Here is a 17,960-nt window from a genome sequence, read left to right as displayed (position 1 = left end):
TCGTCAGCCCCCCAAAAAGGTGAGATATCCATTATCTACGTGTCCCTAGCAGATAGGACGGACACCCCGGCATACGCTCGATCCTGGGAATCGGACCTGGACATTCAGTGGGATCCTGCTAAGTGGTTCCACGCATTCAACAGATCATCGAAAGGTATCCTAAATATGGCCTTGATTGAGGCTAACATTAAAGTCTTTACTAAATGGTATTATGTCCTGGCCAGGCTCTCCAGGATATTCCCAGACTCCTCTCCCCTCTGCTACAGAGGTTGCGGTCATATTGGCACGATCCACCATGTCTGGTGGGCATGCCCCCGCATACGGAGTTACTGGAATAAATTCCTCCTTATTCTAAGGAGAGTATCTGGGGCAGAGGTTCCACAGGACCCCACATACATTCTACTGAATTGCACAATGCACAACACTCCTAAAAATACACAACAACTTATATTCTTTATGTGTTTGGGAGCCAAAGTTTCTCTAGCGAAAGCATGGAAGACTCCTTCGGTGTCCATATCGGCCACCAAACGGAAGATTTCCTGGATAATGTCACAGGAACAAATAGTGGCTAAACTGCGTGACACGGTCCCACGCTTTGAAGCGATTTGGGAACCTTGGGCTAGGTATGTCGGTATCTCACTTTACCCAGGCCACCTACTAACGTAGGAGAGAGTCCGGTGAGATTACCGCCTTTATCCGTATACCCCACCCCCCCTCTCTCCCTCTGTCCTCTTCTAGCTCCCTCTCTCCTCTTCCTCTTTCTTCTCTGTTCTTTCTTTTTATGTTCTATCCTCATCTTTCTTACGCCCGCTAACGGCTAATAACGGTTTTGCTAGGCCAAAGCATACTCAATTGTTCTCTTAGGCTGTCCTAAACTATTTACTTGGCGTCCCAGCCTAGATGGCAGCCAGGTTCTCTCGGGTTTCTAGCCTGGACGATGTGTCTGTCAGCTCCATCTGGGGGGCTGCCTCGCCTGGGTTTCTTCCCGGCGTGAGCACTTCCCCGGGGGAGCTGACAGGAGATCGGGAGGCACCTCCTTTGGTGGGAACCCTGAAGCTCTCGCACTTCACAGTGTGTTCCCATTGGGGTGAAGTGATGATCTCAGGGGCCTTCCTGGGGGGGGTTCCCAGCTTGTAATTCTTCTCAGGTTGTCCGTTCTCCTAGCGGAAGTTAACAATTCATTACTAAGACAGTAAACAGGCCAGGAACTTTGCTCTACCTTTTAGACATCATTTGTGTAAGTGCAATGTTGTTCCTTCCATGTACTTCCCTCTTTTGGCTGCCTTGGTCATTGAGGAGTATTATGTTGTATGTTTTGTTCATATTACATTTTCATTGCAAAAATTTCAATAAAAACATTGAAACAGAAAAGATAGAATAAAATATTTACAAAAATGTGAGATACTGTATATATATATATATATATATATATATATATATATATATATATATATATATATATATATATATATATATATATATAAAAAATATATACAACAGGTGGAATCATTTTCTAAACTGTTTGTGCTGCCTTTTTTAGTTAATAGTGTTTTGGTGTTATTTCTTTGTGTGTTTTTGTGTTTTTTTAGGTCTCTGATACTGGAAACAATGGGTACACTATAGGACTTCAAATGGTTTTCCCAGAATGTTTTCATGAGCTCTACATTTTCTTTTTGCCATGTTCTTTTTTTGTGTTTTGAAAATAAAATTCTTATACAGTATTTGTGTCTACACATTGTATATAGTTTAGTTACATAAATAATGAATCAGGTTTTTAATACTGTATGTACTTTTAATACTTTTTATAAAGAAGATTTCATAATGCTTTCCTTCCTTCCAGTTGCTTTATGTGGATGTGCTCTTGTTAAATTCCTGAGGTGGCCCAAATATTCTGCACACAAAACCTTATCCTGAAAATACACAACCAGACCCTGTGCAGCTGTGTTTAATTGTTCAGAACACAATCCAGCTGTGACATGCAGCTTTAGTGGTAAGGTATGTAGGTAGTGTATGTCACCCACCTATTTATATCATACCAGGACTCATGACTTAAATATATGTGTAAAGCTTATTAATTCTTTAACCGATTCACACCCAGCCACTTCCCATAAACGGCTGGGTGGGACAGGTGCCATTCTGATTGGATGTACCCTTACATCCCTCATAATGTGGGCTTTTGTGTTGCCCTTCTGATCACATGATGGCTCTGTCCATCATGTAATGTAAACATTGCAGCCTTTCACTCGATCGGCTCTTCTTCTACCCACACATAACCTGCCAGTAAGGAGAAGGAGAGTGTGATCTATGTCGCCAGCCAGGGATCAATGAGATTACAGCATTTTCACTGCTTTACATACACTGATCACTAGAGATGGGTCGAACACCCCCCTGTTCGGTTCACTGCAGAACTCCCGAACAGGGGAAATTTTCTAACCTGAACGGCGAACCCCATTGAAGCCTATGGGAGCTGAACAGGAGAAATCAAAAGTGCCCATTTTGAAGGCTTAAATGCAAGTAATTAGAAACTGGTGGTGACAAGAGCTTTATGGAATGAGACAACCAGCCCGCATCCCTTTATGCATATACAGTAGATGCTTTTTCCTCTTAGGTGGGATTTTAAAGGGTGGAAGTCTCAAAAAAGTATAACAAAAAATGTAAAAAATTATCAAAATTTTATTATATCACAAATTTAAAAGTAAGACATGTGCTAAGGTCGGAATAATAAATAAACACAACAATGGATGCCAGAATTAACAAATAATGAAAAATACAACCAAGATATACACGACAGGTCGACAGAGCTACACAAAACCCCACAGAGGCTGTATCAGCAAGGAGCCAATTGACAGTGCAGGACCAACGCGTTTCAAGGCTTTATATAAGGATTACGACCTCTTCTTCAGGGGCTAGAGGTAAGGTGTATATCTGTCTGCGGAACATTGTTACAAAAAAAGAGACAAAAAAAACACACAATGAGGACTGTTGTATGTCAAAAATCATGCATATATACAACTATTTACATAATCAGATTGTAATGTAGTTACAAAAAATATATCCTAACCATGCTATTACAGGGTCAACACCGTATGGCATCCACCTCAGACGGGGGGGAGGGGGAGAACGGTGAACCACCGGGGCCCAGATCCGAATACCAGCGACGCCGCCGCAAAACCAGGACCGCCAGCAAGTTAGGACCAGACACAGAGGGCGTCACGTCCGTCAGCTGTGTTGAAATTTCTCTTTGTCAGCTATAGACCAAAAAGGAGAGGGGAGGGTTTATATAAGTGGGACACAGAGGTCCCAGAACAAGATTTTGCTATTTTGATATATGGAAGTTTCCCCCTAGTGGGTTTGGGACGGGGGATTCTAGTAAGTATAGAGTTGTACATACCTATTGATGCAGAAGACTAGGGTTATCTAAGCCTTGACTCCTCGAGCGGGTATATAGCAACTGACAACACCCCAGGTGTGAGAGATACTATGAGTCAGCATCAGAAAACGGAAAAAAAAAAAAAAAAAAAGGTGTTACTCAAGTAAGTATTTTTCTCCTGTAAACACGCATCCACAGGGGTTCTGTGAACATACCTATTGGTGCATAATGAAGGGTTGATCCCTGTGCTGATTCGCACAAAGGTGTTGTCTATAGTGGCTGATAGATTTTAGATACCACACTCCAGGGAAAAATGGCAGAAGAGCGTCTATGTTCAGCGGCTAAAATTATACAAACAGAAAGAATATATATCCTAATAGTAAAAGAATAAAGGCTCTTAAGAGTATCAAAGAGCGTAAGTTGTAATCATATCTTACAGCTCCATAGGCCCTGCTGGTGCTCAGTGTGTATGTGCACACTGCAGCTCCATAATTAATTTCAAGTTAAAACCACACTAATGCCCCGTACACACGGTCGGATTTTCCGACGGTAAATGTGTGATAGGACCTTGTTGTCGGAAATTCCGACCGTGTGTAGGCTCCATCACACATTTTCCATCGGATTTTCCGACACACAAAGTTTGAGAGCAGGATATAAAATTTTCCGACAACAAAATCCGTTGTCGGAAATTCCAATCGTGTGTACACAAATCCGACAGACAAAGTGCCACGCATGCTCAGAATAAATAAAGAGATGAAAGCTATTGGCCACTGCCCCGTTTATAGTCCCGACGTACGTGTTTTACGTCACCGCGTTTAGAACGATCGGATTTTCCGACAACTTTGTGTGACCGTGTGTATGCAAGACAAGTTTGAGCCAACATCCGTCGGAAAAAATCCTAGGATTTTGTTGTCGGAATGTCCGAACAAAGTCCGACCGTGTGTACGCCCTATAAGACTGTCAGCTCATACCCTGGGAGGACACAGAACTGAAGATGCTGCTGCTATGATATGCTCAAGGTAAAAAATACAACTTTTTTCTTTAGACCCATAATTAAGACTTACTTGAAATTAATTATGGAGCTGCAGTGTGCACATACACACTGAGCACCAGCAGGGCCTATGGAGCTGTAAGATATGATTACAACTTACGCTCTTTGATACTCTTAAGAGCCTTTATTCTTTTACTATTAGGATATATATTCTTTCTGTTTGTATCATTTTAGCCGCTGAACATAGACGCTCTTCTGCCATTTTTCCCTGGAGTGTGGTATCTAAAATCTATCAGCCACTATAGACAACACCTTTGTGCGAATCAGCACAGGGATCAACCCTTCATTATGCACCAATAGGTATGTTCACAGGACCCCTGTGGATGCGTGTTTACAGGAGAAAAATACTTACTTGAGTAACACCTTTTTTTTTTTCTTTTTTTTTTTTTTTCCGTTTTCTGATGCTGACTCATAGTATCTCTCACACCTGGGGTGTTGTCAGTTGCTATATACCCGCTCGAGGAGTCAAGGCTTAGATAACCCTAGTCTTCTGCGTCAATAGGTATGTACAACTCTATACTTACTAGAGTCCCCCATCCCAAACCCACTAGGGGGAACCTTCCATATATCAAAATAGTAAAATCTTGTTCTGGGACCTCTGTGTCCCACTTATATAAACCCTCCCCTCTCCTTTTTGGTCTCTAGCTGACAAAGAGAAATTTCAACACAGCTGACGGACGTGACGCCCTCTGTGTTTGGTCCTAACTTGCTGGCGGTCCTGGTTTTGCGACGGCGTTGCTGGTATTCGGATCTGGGCCCCGGTGGTTCACCGTTCTCCCCCTCCCCCCCGTCTGAGGTGGATGCCATACAGTGTTGACCCCGTAATAGCATGGTTAGGATATATTTTTTGTAACTACATTACAATCTGATTATGTAAATAGTTGTATATATGCATGATTTTTGACATATAACAGTCCTCATTGTGTGTTTTTTTGTCTCTTTTTTTGTAACAATGTTCCGCAGACAGATATACACCTTACCTCCAGCCCCTGAAGAAGAGGTCGTAATCCTTATATAAAGCCTCGAAACGCGTTGGGCCTGCACTGTCAATTGGCTCCTTGCTGATACAGCCTCTGTGGGGTTTTGTGTAGCTCTGTCGACCTGTCATGTATATCTTGGTTGTATTTTTCATTATTTGTTAATTCTGGCATCCATTGTTGTGTTTATTTATTATTCCCACCTTAGCACATGTCTTACTTTTAAATTTATGATATAATAACATTTTGATAATTTTTTACATTTTTTGTTATACTTTTTTGAGACTTCCACCCTTTAAAATCCCACCTAAGAGGAAAAAGCATCTACTGTAAATGCAAGTAATTGGCCATAACATGTGTATGGGGTCTGGTTACTGCTCTTGGGGACATGTGTTAATGCAAAACACATTTTTAACCACTTGAGCCCCGGACCATTATGCTGCCTAAGGACCAGAGGTCTTTTTCCAATTTGGCACTGCGTCGCTTTAACTGCTAATTGCGCGGTCATGCAATGCTGTACCCAAACGAAATTTGCGTCCTTTTCTTCCCACAAATAGAGCTTTCTTTTGATGGTATTTGATCACCTCTGCGGTTTTTATTTTTTGCGCTATAAACGGAAAAAGACCGAAAATTTTGAAAAAAAATGATATTTTCTACTTTTTGTTATAAAAAAAATCCAATAAACTAAATTTTAGTCATACATTTAGGCCAAAATGTATTCGGCCACATGTCTTTGGTAAAAAAAATGTCAATAAGCGTATATTTATTGGTTTGCGCAAAAGTTATAGCGTCTACAAACTAGGGTACATTTTCTGGAATTTACACAGCTTTTAGTTTATGACTGCCTATGTCATTTCTTGAGGTGCTAAAATGGCAGGGCAGTACAAAACCCCCCCAAATGACCCCATTTTGGAAAGTAGACACCCCAAGGAAATTGCTGAGAGGCATGTTGAACCCATTGAATATTTATTTTTTTTGTCCCAAGTGATTGAAAAATGACAAAAAAAAAAAAAAAAAAAAATATTTACAACAAGTCGTCACTAAATGATATATTGCTCACACAGGCCATGGGCCTATGTGGAATTGCACCCCAAAATACATTTAGCTGCTTCTCCTGAGTATGGGGATACCACATGTGTGGGACTTTTTGGGAGCCTAGCCGCGTACGGGGCCCCGAAAACCAATCACCGCCTTCAGGATTTCTAAGGGTGTAAATTTTTGCTTTCACTCTTCACTGCCTATCACAGTTTCGGAGGCCATGGAATGCCCAGGTGGCACAAAACCCCCCAAAATGACCCCATTTTGGAAAGTAGACACCCCAAGCTATTTGCTGAGAGGCATATTGAGTCCATGGAATATTTTATATTTTGACACAAGTTGCGGGAAAGTGACACTTTTTTTTTTTTTTTTTTTTTTTTTTCATAAAGTTGTCACTAAATGATATATTGCTCACACAGGCCATGGGCATATGTGGAATTGCACCCCAAAATACATTTAGCTGCTTCTCCTGAGTATGGGGATACCACATGTGTGGGACTTTTTGGGAGCCTAGCCGCGTACTGGACCCCGAAAACCAATCACTGCCTTCAGGATTTCTAAGGGTGAAAATTTTTGATTTCACTCTTTACTGCCTATCACAGTTTCGGAGGCCATGGAATGCCCAGGTGGCACAAAACCCCCCCAAATGACCCCATTTTGGAAAGTAGACACCCCAAGCTATTTGCTGAAAGGCATGGTGAGTATTTTGCAGCTCTCATTTGTTTTTGAAAATGAAGAAAGACAAGAAAAAACATTTTTTTTTTTTCTTTTTTCAATTTTCAAAACTTTGTGACAAAAAGTGAGGTCTGCAAAATACTCACTATACCTCTCAGCAAATAGCTTGGGGTGTCTACTTTCCAAAATGGGGTCATTTGGGGGGGTTTTGTGCCACCTGGGCATTCCATGGCCTCCGAAACTGTGATAGGCAGTGAAGAGTGAAATCAAAAATTCACGCCCTTAGAAAGCCTGAAGGCGGTGGTTGGTTTTCGGGGTCCCGTACGCGGCTAGGCTCCCAAAAAGTCTCACACATGTGGTATCCCCGTACTCAGGAGAAGCAGCAGAATGTATTTTGGGGTGTAATTTCACATATTCCCATGGCATGTTTGAGCAATATATCATTTAGTGACAACTTTGTGCAAAAAAAAAAAAAAAAAAATTTGTCTCTTTCCCGCAACTTGTGTCGCAATATAAAATATTCCATGGACTCGACATGCCTCTCAGCAAATAGCTTGGGGTGTCTACTTTCCAAAATGGGGTCATTTGGGGGGGTTTTGAACTGTCCTGGCATTTTATGCACAACATTTAGAAGCTTATGTCACACATCACCCACTCTTCTAACCACTTGAAGACAAAGCCCTTTCTGACACTTATTGTTTACATGAAAAAGTTTTTTTTTTTTGCAAAAAAATTACTTTGAACCCCCAAACATTATATATTTTTTTAAAGCAAATGCCCTACAGATTAAAATGGTGGGTGTTTCATTTTTTTTTTCACACAGTAATTGCGCAGCGATTTTTCAAACGCATTTTTTGGGGAAAAAACACACTTTTTTAAATTTTAATGCACTAAAACACGCTATATTGCCCAAATGTTTGATGAAATAAAAAAGATGATCTTAGGCCGAGTACATGGATACCAAACATGACATGCTTTAAAATTGCGCACAAACGTGCAGTGGCAACAAAATAAATACATGTTTAAAAGCCTTCAAAAGCCTTTACAGGTTACCACTTTAGATTTACAGAGGAGGTCTACTGGAAAAATTACTGCACTCGATCTGGCCTTCGCGGTGATACCTCACATGTATGGTGCAATTGCTGTTTATGTTTGACGACAGACCGCCGCTTGCGTTCGCCTTAGCACGAGAGCAGGGGGCGACAGGGGTGTTTTTTTTTTTTTTTTTTTTTTCTTTATTATTTTTTTGCTTTTTTAATCTTACTTTTAAACTGTTCCTTTCATATTTTTTTTTTTAATCATTTTTATTGTTATCTCGGGGAATGTAAATATCCCCTATGATAGCAATAGGTAGTGACAGGTACTCTTTTTTGAAAAAATTGTGGTCTATTAGACCCTAGATCTCTCCTCTGCCCTCAAAGCATCTGACCACACCAAGATCGGTGTGATAAAATGCTTCCCCAATTTCCCAATGGCGCTATTTACATCCGGCGAAATCTAAGTCATGAAATACTCGTAGCTTCCGGTTTCTTAGGCCATAGAGATGTTTGGAGCCACTCTGGTCTCTGATCAGCTCTATGGTCAGCTGGCTGAATCACCGGCTGCATTCTCAGGTTCCCTGTTGAGACAGGAGAGCCAGAGAAAAACACGGAAGACGGTGGGGGGGGGGGGGGGGCATTCCCTCCCACGGCTTGTAAAAGCAGTCTAGAGGCTAATTAGCCGCTAGGATTGCTTTTACATGAAAGCCGACCGCTGGCTGAAAAGAATGATACCAAGATGATACCTAAACCTGCAGGCATCATTCTGGTATAACCACTCAAAGTCGTGAATGGCGTACCTGAAGACAAAAAAATGGTTAACAATGGTTAACAATAAAGCACAGTAAAGTGTAAATAATTACACACCTGAAAAACAAACATGATAAAACATAATAACAATAACAATAACAATAACAATAAAACATTGCAGAATAGAATACAGTAAAAAAGAGCAGAACAATAGAGAGAGAGAATAGAGAGAGAGAGAACAATAAAACAACAACTATATTTTTTTATTTCATATTTTTTTTTTTTTTTACACTTTTTTTGTAACTAACTTTTATAACTGTAACCGGTTCCAGGTTCGGGTCTCTCAAAATGCGATGGCATCTTGGGAGACCCTGTGAAAGTGTGCCTAGTCTGTGCAATGCTGTACCCTACGCTAATACTCAACTAGTGAATGGTAGCGTTCAAAACATTCACCAATGCAAAGACCAGGATTGTCAGGACAGGAGGGACAATAATAGCGGGTGTCACGCCTATATCCGCGCTTGCTGCAGACACGACATCTTTTTTGGGGGAGTTCGCTGGGTAGGGGTACTCGGGAGGACATAAAAATGCCTCTCATGCAGCCGACTGCATTTGGTTGGGGATGTGAATGGGGGAAGTACGGGCGCTGCAGAAGCGGTGGGTTCCCAATTAGGATTGGCGAATGCAGCAGGAAGGGCACTATGGGCACGACGGGCCTGTGTTTGTCTTCTTGGTGGCAGTGGGACACTACTTGTGCTTGCCACCTCACCAGCTTGAACTGCACTTATGGGACTCGCCACGTCACCAAGTGTTACTGCAGTGCTGGTTTGACTACGACCGGGGTGTACTAGGCCGCTGGCGCTTGCCAGTTCACCAAAACGCTACCAAAAAACGTTAGCGATCGCAGGGATCAGGCCTGACTCTGCGAACGCTGCAGTTATGCGTTTAGTGTTTTGTAAGTGTCAGTGATCGATCGATACTGCACTTGGGTGGGCTGGGCCGGGCCGGGCGGAGGGGCAAAACGCAGGTGCTAGCAGGTATCTGGGCTGATCCCGCTAACACTGCGTTTTTGGGAACCCTAAACTGCTGGTGACGCTAGTATAGATCTGATCGGATCAGATATTGATCCGATCAGATACTATACCACTAAGGGAGGTGTACGGTGCGTGCGTGGGTGTTAGCGGTACTGGCGCTAATCTGACGCTGCCTGGGGCTGGTGCTTGCCAGTTCACCAAAACGCTACAAAAAAAACTGTTAGCGATCGCAGGGATCAGGCCTGACTCTGCGAACGCTGCAGTTATGCGTTTAGTGTTTTGTAAGTGTCAGTGATCGATCGATACTGCACTTGGGTGGGCTGGGCTGGGCCGGGCGGAGGGGCAAAACGCAGGTGCTAGCAGGTATCTGGGCTGATTCCGCTAACACTGCATTTTTGGGAACCCTAAACTGCTGGGGACGCTAGTATAGATCTGATCGGATCAGATATTGATCCGTTCAGATACTATACCACTAAGGGAGGCGTATGCTGCGTGCGTGGGTGTTAGCGGTACTGGCGCTAACCTGACGCCTGGGGCTGGTGCTTGCCAGTTCACCAAAATGCTACCAAAAAAACTGTTAGCGATCGCAGGGATCAGGCCTGACTCTGTGAACGCTGCAGTTATGCGTTTAGTGTTTTGTAAGTGACAGTGATCGATCGATACTGCACTTAGGTGGGCTGGGCGGAGGCACAAAACGCAGGTGCTAGTAGGTATCTGGGCTGATCCCGCTAACACTGCGTTTTTGGGAACCCTAAACTGCTGGGGACGCTAGTATAGATCTGATCGGATCAGATATTGATCCGTACAGATACAATACCACTAAGGGAGGCGTATGCTGCATGCGTGGGTGTTAGCGGTACTGGCGCTAATCTGACGCTGCCTGGGGCGACGCATATCACCGCCGGCGATCAGGGGGCTAAACCTTTATTTGGTAATAAACAGCGGGTGCCCTGACACTATAAAAAATAAACGAAATAACCAGCGTCATCCGTAACGGTTATACGGTGATCAGTGGTGAAAGGGTTAACTAGGGGGCAATCAAGGGGTTAAAACATTTATTAGGTAGTATATGGGGGTCCCTGTCTCTATAAAACGCTGACGGCGAACCTAAATATTTACCTCACTAACTAGCGTCACCAGCGACACTAATACAGCGATCAGAAAAATGATCGCTTAGTGACACTGGTGACAGGGGGTGATCAAGGGGTTAAAACTTTATTAGGGGGGGTTAGGGGGGTACCCTAGACCTAAAGGGGGGTAATACTAACTGTCCCAACACTGTAACTGTCACAAACTGACACTATGCAGTAATCAGAAAAAAAAAAAAAAAAAAAAAAAAAAAACTGCTGGTGTCAGTTTGTGACAGGGGGGGGGTGATTGGGGGGGGATCGGGGGGCGATCGGGGGGGGGATCGGAGTGTTTTGTGTGCCTGGCATGTTCTACTGTGTGTGTGTGTGTGTTGTGCACTCACATAGATGTCTTCTCTCCTCGGGCCGGAACGGAAAATACCGACCCGAGGGGAGATGACATCACTTCCTTTGCTGCTGTTTAGCATACAGCAGCAAAGGAGTGTTTTCATTGGCCGGCGGCGATCGCGAGGGGGGGGCCACGAACGGATGGTCTCCCCCTCATCACCGATCGCCGCTGGACAAAAGACGACCGCCTCGGGCACCGGGGGGGGGGTCCAATCGGACCCCCCACCCGCGGAAGGCAAATCACGTACCCTGTACGTGATTTTGCCTGTCCGTGCCACTTTGCCGACGTACATCGGCGTGAGGCGGTCGTCAAGTGGTTAAATGTGATAATTTTTTCAGGAGCAGTGATTTTAATGATGCTTAAAGTACAATAATAAAAATGAAATGAAAAGGTACTAGAGGCAATCTCCCTTTGCCAATCCACACTGACATCAAAGATAGAGGAGGTGAAGGTGGACATATCACTCATTAGACACGATATGACCAAACTCTGTGAGCGGGTAACTGAGGCTGAGAGTCGGATTGGGCGGGCGGAGGACATATTACACCCCATGCAGCACTCACAAGATGATCTGCAGCATCAGCTACAACAACTAGCGCAAAAACATGACGATCTGGAGAACCGCGCCCGCCGGTCCAATCTCCGATTTATTGGATTACCAGAGGGCTCTGAGGGCACAGACCCAGCCACTTTCCTGGAGCAGCTCTTAATTACAACATACAGCAGAGATGCTTTTCCGGCCACGTTTGTGGTAGAACGGGCCCACCGCATGCCGGCTCGCCGCCCGCCCAAAGGTGCACCTCCACGCACTTTCATCACAAAACTGTTAAAGTTCAGAGACTGGGACGCGGTCCTGCGACTGGCCAGAGTCAAAAGAAATATCCCATATCAATCTGGATTCATTTCAGCATTCCCGGACTTTTCTACAGAGGTCCAGAAGCAAAGGGCGCGATTCTCCGATACTAAACGCCGCCTAACAGCACTTCATATTAAATATTCAATGCTGTTCCCTGCCCTTCTCCGCATAGTAGGAGAAGATCGGGTACATTTTTTTGAGGACCCAGGCCTGACCTCGGCATGGGTGGATCAACTGGATGCACAGAGGAACCGACCTGCCTAAAGCACATTGATACCTATCAAATAACGTAAGTGCTACTTTACAGCCTCCTGTATGCACTATTTTCCTTGACCTGTACTACATATGACTACTTAAGCGTGTATACCGACCTCAAGCTAATTACCACTGTACAATCAAGGAGTGTAACCGCATGACATCAAGGCCCCAATTACTGGTCGATGATATTCCAGAACCTTTTATTGACAAAACTATGGAGATTGCTAATGTGCCCCTTTCTACTGCCGAACTGCTGTACGATCACCAGTATGTGGTCCTCCCCCCCCCCCTTCTCTCTCTTTCTAAGAACTGCCCTTCTGCTCTGTGTCTCCAGCCTGAAGAGATACACACTCGGATACATTACACTAACATCTCTTCCTCTCACTCTCCCTGGCTCTTGCCCGGACTCGAATTGTGATATGGAGATATATAGAGGAAGGAATACTCTCTCGCAGCTACATTAGGACCATGATGCCCAGATTGGACTGTGCTAATTCTTCCTTCTTAGATGCCACAGCGGAACGGGAATTCAGGTTTCTTTAGTTTACCGGCCCTGTTAACTAACTGTCACCATGTTTACTCCATTGCTGGTTTTCTATCCAGAATTTGTTCGCCTCCGGCGGGAGACCGCCATGTCAACACTGGCGCTGCCCCATAGGCTACCGCCAGAGTTAATAAGTTTAATGTGCACCTGTTTTTCTTTTTCTATTTTAAGGACTCTGCAAGAAAGACTATTTTGTCTACATTGCACAAGTTTTGGGATGCAAGCCTCAGCCAAGTTTGGGCGGCTGAGGGCAGGGAGGGAGGGCAAGGGAAACGTTAAAGTTAAAGTTAAGATAAAGAACATGTGTTATAACTGGAGGAATAATGATATGCGTGCATGTACATGTTGCCACTCAGAGAACAGGGGGAGGGACGCGCCTGCTTCAGTGTGGAGAGGGATGGCACAGGCCCCTACAAATACCCCATATTTACCCCCCCAAAAAAAACAAATACCATACCATTATGGCTAACCTAAAACTTCTCATTTGGAACATCCGTGGGATCCGTGACAAAATTAAACGCACAGCAGTTTTTACCTGTCTTAAAACATACCGTGCAGATATAACCGCTTTAGTTGAAACACACATCACTGGGCAGCTTCAGCTTGCACTAAAGTGGCCATGGATAGGATGGGCATTTCACGCCACCCACTCTCCACACTCTAGGGGGGTCTCAGTTCTTATAGCCAAAACTACACCCTTTGCAGTCATTACCGTACGCACAGACCCCCAAGGTAGATTCATCTTCTTACATTGTACCTAAATGGCTCGCAATATTTGATAATGGCATTTTACATACCCCCACCGTACAAATACTAACTTAGTCACTGAAGGCCTACTGTATATGGCGCAACATCCCAACATACCTGCTATTTGGCTGGGTGATTTTAATATGGTCTTAAACCCCCAAAAAGATAGAGCACAGACGAGTCAAAACACACCCCTCCCAGACACCACCCGATTCAGACGGACATTACAAGAATTCTCACTAACTGATACATGGCGACACAACCATCCCACTACTCGGGCATACTCATGCTTATCGGCAACCCATTCCACTATGTCCCGAATTGATCTCATTCTAATATCCAACACATTGCTCCCCCGTCTATCAGACTCGGGTTATCATACCAGAACTTTATCTGATCATGCCCCCTGTTGGACGACCCTACAGCTCACTCCGAAAGTAGGATCCCCTACGTGGTGTCTCCACCCCTTCTGGTTGTCAATGTTGAAAGACCAAGAAGACATTTACAAGGAATGGCAATTCTACTTTAATATCAACAGAAACACAGCCCCAGTGGGACAGGTTTGGGAAGCATACAAATTACATGTCCGCACCATCCTATCCTCACGAATACATAGAATAAAAACTTCTTCTAACTTAATCCTTCACCAGGCCTCTGCTAAAGCAGACTTACTAGCAAGGGAGTTCCAGAATGACCCCTCCCCTGACAGAGCAGCTGCAATTAAACTTCATACCCGCCTACTAGACCAACTTCACTATGAGAAAGCTAAACAGAAACTTTTCTTTTTGAAACAACACTCGTTTGAGCAAGAGGAGCGAGTGGGGAAACTATTAGCATATCTAGCCCGACAAGATTCCAACCCCCCAGTGACAGTAACCCTTGTAGGCCCACATAACGAAACTTTCTCGGACCCCCAGGCGGTCGCAGACACATTCCAGAAATACTGTACTGATTTATATTCCTCCAAGGTAGAGGTCACCTTACAGGAAACTAGGGCCTTCCTTCAAGATATTCCTTTTCCACAACTTTCAGAATCCCAAATACAGGACTTAGAGGCTCCTCTCGCGGCAGATGAGGTCGCCCTCGCCATAGCATCCCTTGCGCCAGCTAAGGCGCTGGGAGGTGATGGCATTCCACTAGACTTCTACGCAGTGTATTCGGAGATCTTGACCCCTGAATTATTGAAACTATACAACCATATATTTGAAACTGAGGCCCTCCCTGAAACCCTCCGCCAAGCAGTAATTATAGTAATCCCCAAATCAGGTAAAGACCCCCTGTCTACCTGAATCCTATCACCCAATCTTGCTTCTCCAAGCTGATATCAAAATACTAGCCAAAATATTAGCTATGCGCCTCAACAACAGTATTCTTTCCCTCATCCACCCTGATCAGACAGGATTCATGCCTGGGAAAAACACAGCCATGAATCTACAACGCCTTCATATGAACATCCAGGCGGATCATGAACACATAGGAGATAGAGCGATAGTGACTCTTGATGCCGCAAAGGCGTTCGATTCGGTGGAATGGGGCTACCTTTGGGAATGCCTACGAGGCTTTGGGTTTGGCCCTAACTTTATAAAATGGGTACAATTACTGTACTATTCCCCGATGGCCAGAGTAGTGGTGAATGGCTGGACGTCCGATCCCTTTCCATTAAAAAGGGGAACTCGTCAGGGGTGCCCATTGTCCCCGCTATTGTATGCCTTGGCGGTGGAGCCCCTTGCTATCTCCCTCAGGATGAACCCGGACATACGTGGGACATACGTGGGACATACGTGGGCTGCGCATAGGATCTCTGACTGAGACATTAAGCTTATATGCAGACGATATGCTCTATGCTCTATTTGGAGAATGCGGGCCCGTCCCTCCAAGCAGCCCTACTGACCATTGAAAAATTTGGGAAACAGGCCTAAACATGAACTGGTCCAAATCACAAATCCCCCCTCTAGATTTGTCGCCCCCATCACAAACTCCGGCCTCACTCCCTTTACAACGAGCTGCCTGCATTAAGTATTTAGGAGTAGAGATTACTAAAGACCCACTAGATTATATCATCAACAATATTGAGCCACTCTCCTAAAATCTCGTACACAAACCTGGGCAAGACTCCCCTTGGGAATATCGGGCAGAATCAACCTATTTAAGATGATATTACTCCCAAAATTCCTCTATATATTCTGGAACTCCCCTGTACTTATCCCCCTTAACATCTTTAAAACACTTGACAAAATAATCAATTCCTTTATATGGGGGCCCAACAGACATAAGCTAGCTTGAAACACGCTTAAAAACCCAACCTCCTCGGGAGGAGCGGCCCTACCGATCTATATACATACTACATTGCTGCACAACTTTCGCACTTTTATTATATCCACAAAACAGATGAGACTAGATACCAAACGTTAATATGTAAAAAACCAAATAGTGACATGCACTCTCCACTACAAGTGATATTCAGGAAAAGTAGCAAGCGAGACAAAAGTAAGGATCGAGACTTGTTGCTGTCCCAACATAGGCACGTGTGGGAGAAGGCGATCAGACTAACTGGAGCTAACCCTTTTCACTCGCACACACACCCCTGTGGCACAACCCCCAGTTGACAGAATTGATTTCTCTACCGGGAGCTACTAGGTGGGCTGCCAGAGGAGTAGTGTTCCTATTCCAGATTACTACCGTATTTGGAGTGAGAAGCTTCCAGACACTTTGTGAGGAGTTTGACCCCCCCCCACATGCAATTTAGTTACATGCAATTGAAACACGCGCTCCAAACCCAATTCGGGCACGGACTTCCTAACCCACAAGTGCTGCCACTGGTAGATGTAATTACAGGGACAAACCCAGAAAAACTTATATCCACCCTTTACACTGTACTTCGCACCAAACCGGTAGCAAGGATTATCGACACGGCAAGAATTAGATCGGAGGAAGATGTGGGGCCTATAGACGACTCTGACTGGGAAGATATATTGGCAAACGTTAAAACCACATCACCTAAAATATCAGAGCGCTTGACTCAGTTGTATATAATACATAAGTCATACCTTATACCTTCCAGAGTTGCTAAATTTTCTCCACACCAGAACCCAAACTGTCCGAGATGCTCTAGCAACCAATGCTCCTTCTTCCACTTAATCTGGTCATGCCCAGAAATACAAAGCTACTGGGCACAAATCATAAAATTTCTACACGATCATATGGGATCACCAGTTCAATTGGACCCCAGGCCATGCCTTCTGGGGCTACTCCCAGAGACTACCATAGATAGACCTTTGGTTACACTCCTTAGCGAATCACTATTTAGCGCCAGGAAATTAATAGCCAAGCACTGGATGAGAATAGAACCTCCCACTCTACAAGCCTGGATCAGGGAAGTAAATATAGCACTACCATACAAAAAGGTGATGTACAAACACAGAGGGTGCCCAGCCAAATATCATAAAATATGGGATAAATGGTTGGATAAGACTAGCACGTGTACGGACTAACTATGTATGTTAAACCAACGGACCGGAGAGCCAGTTACGGCCACCCCAAGCAATGGAAATTGTAACTAACGCTGTTGAAACCATATATGATTTTATGTAATGTTGTATTTTCTATGACAAACACACTCACTCACAATTAATGTATGATACCCCTTTTTTCTTTTTCTTGGAATGGTATGACGTGTAATGCTTCTGTATATTGTCCTCATTTTAACAATAAACATGTTCCTTTTCAAAATAAAAAAATAAAGAAAAAAAAGCGTAGAGTCCTCCCCAAAATCCACACCAGACCCTCGTCTGGGCATGCAGCCTGGCAGGTCAGGAAAGGGGGAGGGGCAAGCGCCCCTCCCCCCTCTTGGACCATACCAGGCCACATGCCCTCAACACCTCAACATGTGGGGTGGGTGCTTCGGCTCTGCCCCCCAACCCAAAGCACTGCCCCCTTCTGATATCACATACCAGTGCATGTTGGGTCAGTGTCATCAGAAGGGGGCAGTGCTAGTGCATTGCAAGGCGTTCAGCAGGGCGAACACCCACCAAACACCCTGCAAATTCGGCTGTTCCTCGAATGGGGTGAGCAGCCAATGTTCAGCTCAAACTTATGCTCAGGCTGATCCCTTTACCTAACTCTACTGATCACTCAGCAAGTGTCCCTA

This window comes from Aquarana catesbeiana, linkage group LG05 (genome assembly GCF_042186555.1).
Source record: "Aquarana catesbeiana isolate 2022-GZ linkage group LG05, ASM4218655v1, whole genome shotgun sequence".
Lineage (NCBI taxonomy): Eukaryota > Metazoa > Chordata > Amphibia > Anura > Ranidae > Aquarana > Aquarana catesbeiana.
The sequence above is the reverse complement of the archived record's forward strand: the minus strand, read 5'-3'. Positions refer to the sequence as shown.